General features: G+C 36.3%; 1 protein-coding gene across 15 annotated transcripts in view; it reads right to left on the reverse strand.

The window, feature by feature from the left end:
• The window catches only part of spz5 (spatzle 5 Toll-1 receptor), a 90,195-nt gene extending 83,650 nt beyond the window's left edge, over positions 1 to 6,545 (reverse strand). Inside the window, exons 1-3 of one of the 15 annotated variants that reach the window (XM_075305612.1) lie at positions 6,485 to 6,545; positions 6,329 to 6,375; positions 5,814 to 6,152 (exon numbers count right to left, since the gene is read on the reverse strand). The gene's annotated coding sequence lies outside the window, so the exon portion shown is untranslated. Of the gene's footprint in view, positions 1 to 5,813 lie in introns of all 15 variants that reach the window. The other 14 variants (XM_075305619.1, XM_075305618.1, XM_075305617.1 and 11 more) reach the window with 14 other exon arrangements.
• Between the last annotated feature and the right edge of the window lie 2,648 nt (positions 6,546 to 9,193).

Consider the following 9,193-nt stretch of genomic DNA (forward strand, 5'->3'; position numbering starts at 1 on the left):
CTCGAGCAAATTGAGAATTTATAGTCAATCGTGGGAAGACGGCTGGGATTCTAAAAATCAGTTCCATCAAAATTAGAAGACCAGTGGGAACGAGTACAGCTTGAGTGGGAGAATATACCACACTGAAAAAACAGTGAACCCACCAGGAAGAAAAATTTCGGTTAATTTTAGAAAATTTTGAATATTTTTAGAAAATTTTAACTAAACAGTATAACAAACGCTGGCATCACGCCGATGTCATAAAAATAAGTAAATATTTTTCGATAAATTCAAGAAAACTGAAAAAATAAATAAATAAATATATTAATAAATATTATTGTAATTTTGATCAATATTTTTATTATTTAACTATTTAACTTTTAATTTTAAGTAAAAAAAATGTATTGTAATTTTATTCGTCAATATTTTTATTATTTACCTTAATTTATCATCATTATATTGTTTATGGAATGTTTGTATTGTATTAGTAGTTCTATTGTAATTTATCTTGCATCGGCCTTACGGCTTTAAATTACAAAATTGAGCAAATAAAAATGAAAAAAAAATTATTAGACATAATTAAGTTTTTTCACTTGTTAAAGAAAATGTTGTAGTTTGAAGGAAAAAATTGGAGTTCAAAATTGCAAGAATGTCTTTAGTGACATACGAAGTTCATGATGAACGCATTTGTAGTAAAATTTACAAATTTAAAGAAATATTGAACTATTTTGTGGAAGACACGAATTTAGTTAATCTTTATCCTTCATTTGTGTATATTTTTTCCTAGGTTTTAGTTAATTTAACTAACGTACACAAAAAAATTATTAGAGTAGAGGAAACTTTCTCCAAACATAATAATTCCATGAACTAAAATAAAGTTAAATTGGCTTTAGTGAAATAGAGAGTTCACTTTTTTTTGAGTGCAGATGAAATTATAAAGGAATTGGTTGAAAGTATGCCAAAGCGTATAAATATGCTATTAAAAAATAAAGGGCCAAGTATTGGAAAATTTTCCAACTGACACCGGTATAGAAAAATACAAAATTGAGTACATGCGAGTTTGTTTTTGTTATGTTTATTTATCTCTCTGAATTCTTTACTTTTTGTTTTGCGCTTTTTGTTGCTTTATTTAGAATTGAAGAATGAATAAAGGAAAAATAAAATTATTTTGAGTTTCTTTTATTTTATTCGTTTAGAAATGAAAAAAATTCTTTATTACACTCTTATTTTCATACTATCTAATTTTTACAATTTAAAAAATTGTTTGCCCCGGACGGGGGTGGAACCTGGGTTTGATGCATCGAAATATCAATTCAAATGCCGCTAACATGATACCAAGGCATAACATTCTAACTTCTTCTCGATATGTTAGCTATTATTGATATAGGTCAAATGGTATTACATATTGGACCACTTTTAGGTATTAGGTATAGCCCCCGTGTCAACCGACCCCAAGATTTGATTTTCAAAGCCTATTGGAAGAACAAACATCATCCGATCTTGACATTTGCAGATAACGTGGGTAGAAGTTATGAAATTAATATGATATTAATATACCTGATTTTTCGATATCTAGTCGGGGAGGGGCACTTCCTCTTTGCCGACTTTTTAAAATTTCAAGTAAATCTCACCGATGTGCTTGAAAATTTCCGCAAATGTTTGGGATGGCTTCTATACAAAGATACTTCATATTCGATATTTGGTCGGATCGGAATGCTTCCCTTAGCCTAACTTTTTTCAAGTGTAGTGAACAAACTAAACTTCGATTTACGATATATCCCCGGTCTAACAAAGAAAAACACATTTTTTTGTCAAAATTCGTTTTTATTATTCAACATAGTTCCCTTCAAGAGCGATACAACGATTAACGACCTTCCAATTTTTTGATACCGTTTTGGTAGTACTCCTTCGGGTTTGCCTCAAAATAGGCCTCAATTTCGGCGATCACATCTTCATTGCAGCCCAATTTTTTCCCTGCGAGCATCCTTTTGAGGTCTGAGAACAAGAAAAAGTCGCTGGGGGCCAGATCTGGAGAATACGGTGGGTGGGGAAGCAATTCGAAGCCCAATTCATGAATTTTTGCCGATCTCAATGACTTGTGGCACGGTGCATTGTCTTGGTGGAACAACACTTTTTATACCCACCACCATAGGATGGGGGTATATTAACTTTGTCATTCCGTTTGTAACACATCGAAATATTGCTCTAAGACCCCATAAAGTATATATATTCTGGGTCGTGGTGAAATTCTGAGTCGATCTGAGCATGTCCGTCCGTCCGTCCGTCCGTCCGTCCGTCTGTTGAAATCACGCTAACTTGCGAACGAAACAAGCTATCGACTTGAAACTTGGCACAAGTAGTTGTTATTGATGTAGGTCGGATGGTATTGCAAATGGGCCATATCGGTCCACTTTTACGTATAGCCCCCATATAAACGGACCCCAAAATTTGGCTTGCGAGGCCTCTAAGAGAAGCAAATTTCATCCGATCCGCCTGAAATTTGGTACATGGTGTTAGTATATGGTCTCTAACAACCATGCAAAAATTGGTCCACATCGGTCCATAATTATATATAGCCCCCATATAAACCGATCCCCCGATTTGGCTTGCGAGGCCCCTAAGAGAAGGAAATTTCATCCGATCCGGCTGAAATTTGGTACATGGTGTCAGTATATGGTCTCTAACAACCATGCAAAAATTGGTCCACATCGGTCCATAATTATATATAGCCCCCATATAAACCGATCCCCCGATTTGGCTCGCGAGACCTCTAAGAGAAGCAAATTTCATCCGATCCGGCTGAAATTTGGTACGTGATGTTAGTATATGGTCTCTAACAACCATGCAAAAATTGGTCCACATCGGCTCATAATTATATATAGCCCCCATATAAACCGATCACCAGATTTGACCTCCGGAACCTCTTGGAAGACCAAAATTCATCTGATTCAGTTGAAATTTGGTACGTGGTGTTAATATATGGCCTCAAACTCCCATGCAAAAATTGGTCGATATCGGTCCATAATTATATATAGGCCCCATATAAACCGATCCTCAGATTTGACCTCCAGAGCCCCTTGGAAGAGCAAAATACTTCCCATTCGGTTGAAATTTGGTACGTGATGTTAGTATATGGTATCCAACAACCATGCAGGAATAAGAAGTTTTAAGATACCACAACCCAAGTAATTCGATTGTGGATGACAGTCTTTCGTAGAAGTTTCTACGCAATCCATGGTGGTGGGTACATAAGATTCGGCCTGGCCGAACTTGCGGCCGTATATACTTGTTTCTTCTTCATATGGGGCCGTTTTGCCGCGATTTCGACCTTCAAACGCTCCAATAACGCCATATAATTGTCACTGTTTATGGTTTTTCCCTTCTCAAGATAATCGATAAAAATTATTCCATGAGCATCCCAAAAAACAGAGGCCATTACTTTGCCAGCGGATTTTTGAGTCTTTCCACGCTTCGGAGACGGTTCACCGCTCGCTGTCCACTCAATGGAGTCGCTGGGGCCATGTTTCATCCATTGTCACATATCGAAGGAAAAACTCGGGTGTATTACGAGTTAGCAGCTGCAAACACCGCTCAGAATCATCAACACGTTGTTGTTTTTGGTCAAATGTGAGCTCGCGCGGCACCCATTTTGCACAGTGCTTCCTCATATCCAAATATTGATGAATGATATGACCAACACGTTCTTTTGATACCTTTAAAGGCCTCTGCTATCTCGATCAACTTCATTTTACGGTCATTCAAAATCATTTTGTGGATTTTTTTGATGTTTTCGTCGGTAACCACCTCTTTCGGGCGTCCACTGCGTTCACCGTCCTCCGTGCTCATTTCACCATGCTTGAATTTTGCATACCAATCAATTATTGTTGATTTCCCTGGGGCAGAGTCCGAAAACTTATTATCAAGCCAAGTTTTTGCTTCCACCGAATTTTCAAAAAAATTTTATCAAAACACGAAATTCCCTTTTTTCCATTTTTTTTTCACAATAACAAAAGTTGCTTCACAAAAGACGCTCTATCTCACAAACTAATTGACTTACAGACGTCCAATTTTGACACGAATCATTTGTAGGTTGGTACTATATAAAAATAATATGCATTTAATACCAGCGACGCCATCTATGTGTCAGACCGGGGACTTATCATCCAATGAAGTTTACATGGGTCATAGGGCAAGTCACTTTCACTTTTTATTTTTAGCAATCTTTATTGTTATAATTTTATTTTCATATTATCTACTTTTTACAATTTGAAAAACTCTTTTGCCTCCACCGGGGGTTTACCCTGGATAAGTTGGCACAACGCCTTAGCACACACAGCCGCAAACGCCATTAAGCACAAAGCGTCGAAACGTTAATTCAAATGTTTATAATGGAATCGTAATATGTCACCAAGGCATAACATTCTAACTGTTTCTCGAGATGTTCTTCGTTAGTATGAATGAAGAAGGCAGTTTCGAACCTCACCAGTGGTGAATTTTTTATTAAATATTTTTCTAAAATATTATTTTTTATTCTATACATCGTTTTTATTTTGTTATTTTCGGCATATATTTTTGTATAAATATATTCTAAAAATGTGAAACATTTTCTCAAAAGAACTTCCATTGAAGTGAAAAAGTCAAACGACACTGGTTCAAATCCCAGCGGGTATGGAATTTTTAATTTTATTTTTATTATTATTTTTTTTTTTGTTCACTTAAACTGTCTAATTCCATACTTCTTCACAAAAGGACTGCATCGTAAATGGAAAGAAATCGATGGGGGATCCCTGGATGCGCTTTAAAAGAAATGTTTGTGGAACAACATCCAATTTTTTTCTGTGAAATGATATACTTTAACATCCCAGCAAAAAATTGAAAGTTGTTCTAAAGGTACGATTTGAAAACCACTTCCAAAAATGTCCTCCCAATGTGTTTCTTTATTTTAACTGCAAAAGAAGTTAATATGAGTCAATTTTGTTATAACTCGCTTTTTTCATATTTTTAATGGGATTTTTTTTTTTGTTTCAAATAGGTTAAAAACAGATTAAGAATTAATAAAATTGTACAAATTATTAAAATTTTGTCGAAAAAAATTCTAAATCCATTCTAGAAAAATTGCGAATTTTTGAAAATACTTTCTGTCAAACGTTCCAGACAAGTGTTAGAATGCATTAAAATCATAAAAATTATTTGTAAAAATATCACAAAATTTCTTAATTCACATCCAAAACACTGAATTCGCATGACACCTAAGTAGTGATGCAAATTCAGTGCAACGGCTATTAAAATGATGGACATCCGTCCTATGATAAGCCCATGACAAATTCATCGCTTCTGTGCCAATTTTGCACCACATCCAATAAGATCCAATAGGATCCAATAAGAACATTTTTCGCTACTTTTTTGGTGACACTTTTTTGCTGGGATATTGTCGCAGTTACCATAGAAAGGATTTCCGCCTTATTCCCTTTCAATTCAAATTTTTTCCTTAAAGGTCGAGTAGTCGATTTTGGTCAGCATAAGATTTAAGACGATATTCGAAGATTTCAAAAGTTAAGTTTGAAGATAGCCAAAAATTTGCGATTAGTCGCAAAGTCAATATTCGCTTTTTGACGAAAGCTCTAGACGAAACCATTTTCGATAACAAATTTGAAATATTAAATGCCACATAAAATTTGAAAATTAGATATGTCAAACTATTTAATTTCGATAACAATCACTATTCTAAATCGATCGGTATACTTAAAAGTGGATCTACGTTCATTAAGACACCTGGTTCGAATTTGACATTGCATTGTGTTCTACATTTCGTGTGAATGAAGTCTCTTACTCACCTTGTTTTCAGCTCAAAATAGCAGTTAAATGCATTGAATGCTAATAAAGCGGGAGATAGTCAAGTGGTTGCTGCTGCTACTGCTACTGCTGTTAATGATGTTGATATTCTGACTGCCGCTATGAGCGGTGATACAAATCAAGCACGTTTTTCTTTTAATTTTTGAAAATTTCTATGGAATTACAATTGTAACTTTTTTTGCCGCGTATTTTCCTTTGGGCTTTTTACCTTTTGTTATTTGATCTCAATTAAACGATTGGGAAAGAAACCTCTTCCGCTGTGGGGTTTTCCTCTTTTATTTGGAATAAATTTTTCTTAATGAAACGTTCAGCAGATATAACTGTGTGGGGGAGACGATCGGGTGGTGACGATAACATAAAATTTATAATCCGGGCACGTTAACTTTCGAAAACCGTAACAACGACGACATGCGAACGAATAGACGTGGACGCACTCTTATTGCCAATATAGTCACTTCACTCCACCTTTCTGCCAATTACGTACATACCTACCTACCTTCGAAAACAAATAGAAGCTATGACCATTAACCAATAAACAATGAACTAAACGAAATAGAAATAAACACCGAAAAAGGTGATAACTCAAAAATTAACAAAAATCGAAATAACAAGAAATGCAAATTCGAGATCGTTACGTTTCGTGGAGATTTACTTGAATAGCAACTTGAATCGACCGTAAAGTTGTACCGTATTGTACCGATCTTGAATCGAAACTGAATGTTTGTTTGTGAGCAATGTGTTTGGGCCATGGCTCAAATGTTTTTCCGTTTTTTGTTTTTGGTTTTTTTTCTTTTTGCCATCAAACCTCTCCTATACCACTACTCGTACACACAATCATTCAACGTAGAGTCATACTCAGGTTAGATGAGAATCTCACAACGTGCCTTGCATACAGGTTTGAGCTTTATCTAAGGCCTCCGACCAAATCCCAGTACATGTGCTCTATAATAAGGCCGGGTTTCTGTGATCCATATACCATAGTTGCCATATCTTCGTGTTTTATTGATACATTAGTGGGGTAGATGAATGATGTTAATGTTAATTAGTGCTGTTGGGAAAACCTAAATACTTGAAAAATGTACTGTGGTATAGTATGATAAAGCGAACGGAAGCTGATGGGATTTTCTGGAAATCTTAGAAAAAAACGAAGAGGGTTTCTCGTACCCTAATTTTGTTGTCTCTAATCAGGAACGGCTTTCATGTTTTAATTACGCAGAAAAAAGTGAATCATTAAAGTTTAACCACGACCGTATCCGTCTCTCAGTAATACTGCACGCAAAAAATAATTCTTTCCTCTCAATCGAAATTTTAGACAGACAAAGATCGTTTCTCATTTGCTGTAAGGAAGTTTATTTGGAAGAAAAGTATATACTTTATGAGATAAACCTTTAAAAACAATTTCATAAATACTAACTCAAAACAAGTATATACGGCCGCAAGTTCGGCCAGGCCGAATCTTATGTACCCACCACCATGGATTGCGTAGAAACTTCTACGAAAGACTGTCATCCACAATCGAATTACTTGGTTGTGGTATGTTAAAACTTCTTATTCCTGCATGGTTGTTGGATACCATATACTAACATCACGTACCAAATTTCAACCGAATGGGAAGCATTTTGCTCTTCCAAGGGGCTCTGGAGGTCAAATCTGGGGATCGGTTTATATGGGGCCTATATATAATTATGGACCGATATCGACCAATTTTTGCATGGGAGTTTGAGGCCATATATTAACACCACGTACCAAATTTCAACTGAATCAGATGAATTTTGGTCTTCCAAGAGGTTCCGGAGGTCAAATCTGGTGATCGGTTTATATGGGGGCTATATATAATTATGAACCGATGTGGACCAATTTTGGCATGGTTGTTAGAGACCATATACTAACATCACATACCAAATTTCAGCCGGATCGGATGAAATTTGCTTCTCTTAGAGGCCTCGCAAGCCAAATCGGGGGATCGGTTTATATGGGGGCTATATATAATTATGGACCGATGTGGACCAATTTTTGCATGGTTGTTAGAGACCATATACTGACACCATGTACCAAATTTCAGCCAGATCGGATGAAATTTGCTTCTCTTAGGGGCCTCGCAAGCCAAATCGGGGAATCGGTTTATATGGGGGCTATATATAATTATGGACCGATGTGGACCAATTTTTGCATGGTTGTTAGAGACCATATACTATCACCATGTACCAAATTTCAGCCGGATCGGATGAAATTTGCTTCTCTTAGGGCCCTCGCAAGCCAAATCGGGGGATCGGTTTATATGAGGGCTATATATAATTATGGACCGATGTGGACCAATTTTTGCATGGTTGTTAGAGACCATATACTAACACCATGTACCAAATTTCAGCCGGATCGGATGAAATTTGCTTCTCTTAGAGGCCTCGCAAGCCAAATTTTGGGGTCCGTTTATATGGGGGCTATACGTAAAAGTGGACCGATATGGCCCATTTGCAATACCATCCGACCTACATCAATAACAACTACTTGTGCCAAGTTTCAAGTCGATAGCTTGTTTCGTTCGGAAGTTAGCGTGATTTCAACAGACGGACGGACGGACGGACGGACGGACGGACATGCTCAGATCGACTCAGAATTTCACCACGACCCAGAATATATATACTTAATGGGGTCTTAGAACAATATTTCGATGTGTTACAAACGGAATGACAAAGTTAATATACCCCCCATCCTATGGTGGTGGGTATAAAAAACAATCTTTTGTGGCTAATTGCATTTTCCCTGACATCTTTCTCACTTTTGTAACACTGTCACCACACGCAACAAAAAAAAACGTTTGGAGACCGTTACCGGAAACGTTTTTCTTTTGTTAGAGTTGTTTGAATTTCTTCGAAAATTTTAAACTTTTATCAACAAAAAAATTCCATTATTACAAAATTTTTATTATTTCAATAAAAAACAAGTAAGGAAAGTCTATAGTCGGGCGGTGCCGACTATATTATACCCTGCAACACTTTGTAGAGCCACATTGTCGCCATATCAAATCCGTCAAATGTGTTGGGTGCTATATATAAACATTTATGTTCCGCAATACATGCATTTAAATCTGACTCGACCTGCACCCAGAGAAGGAATATGATCACCTCAAACATGTTTCAAGAGCACCATGTTACTTTTTCACAGCGACCATGTATCATTTTTGTCGCAAAAATATTCTTTTCTCGTCAAACATAACATGCTTTCCGAAATCAGATACATAATCTCCGAGAAAAGAACATGGTTTCGACAAACTTGCTACATGTTTTCCGTGAAAAAGTAACATTTTGCTCTTGGAACATGGTTGGGGTGATCATATTCCTTCTCTGCGTGTGGACAAAATTTG

The sequence above is a fragment of the Haematobia irritans genome, chromosome 4 (genome assembly GCF_050003625.1).
Source record: "Haematobia irritans isolate KBUSLIRL chromosome 4, ASM5000362v1, whole genome shotgun sequence".
Lineage (NCBI taxonomy): Eukaryota > Metazoa > Arthropoda > Insecta > Diptera > Muscidae > Haematobia > Haematobia irritans.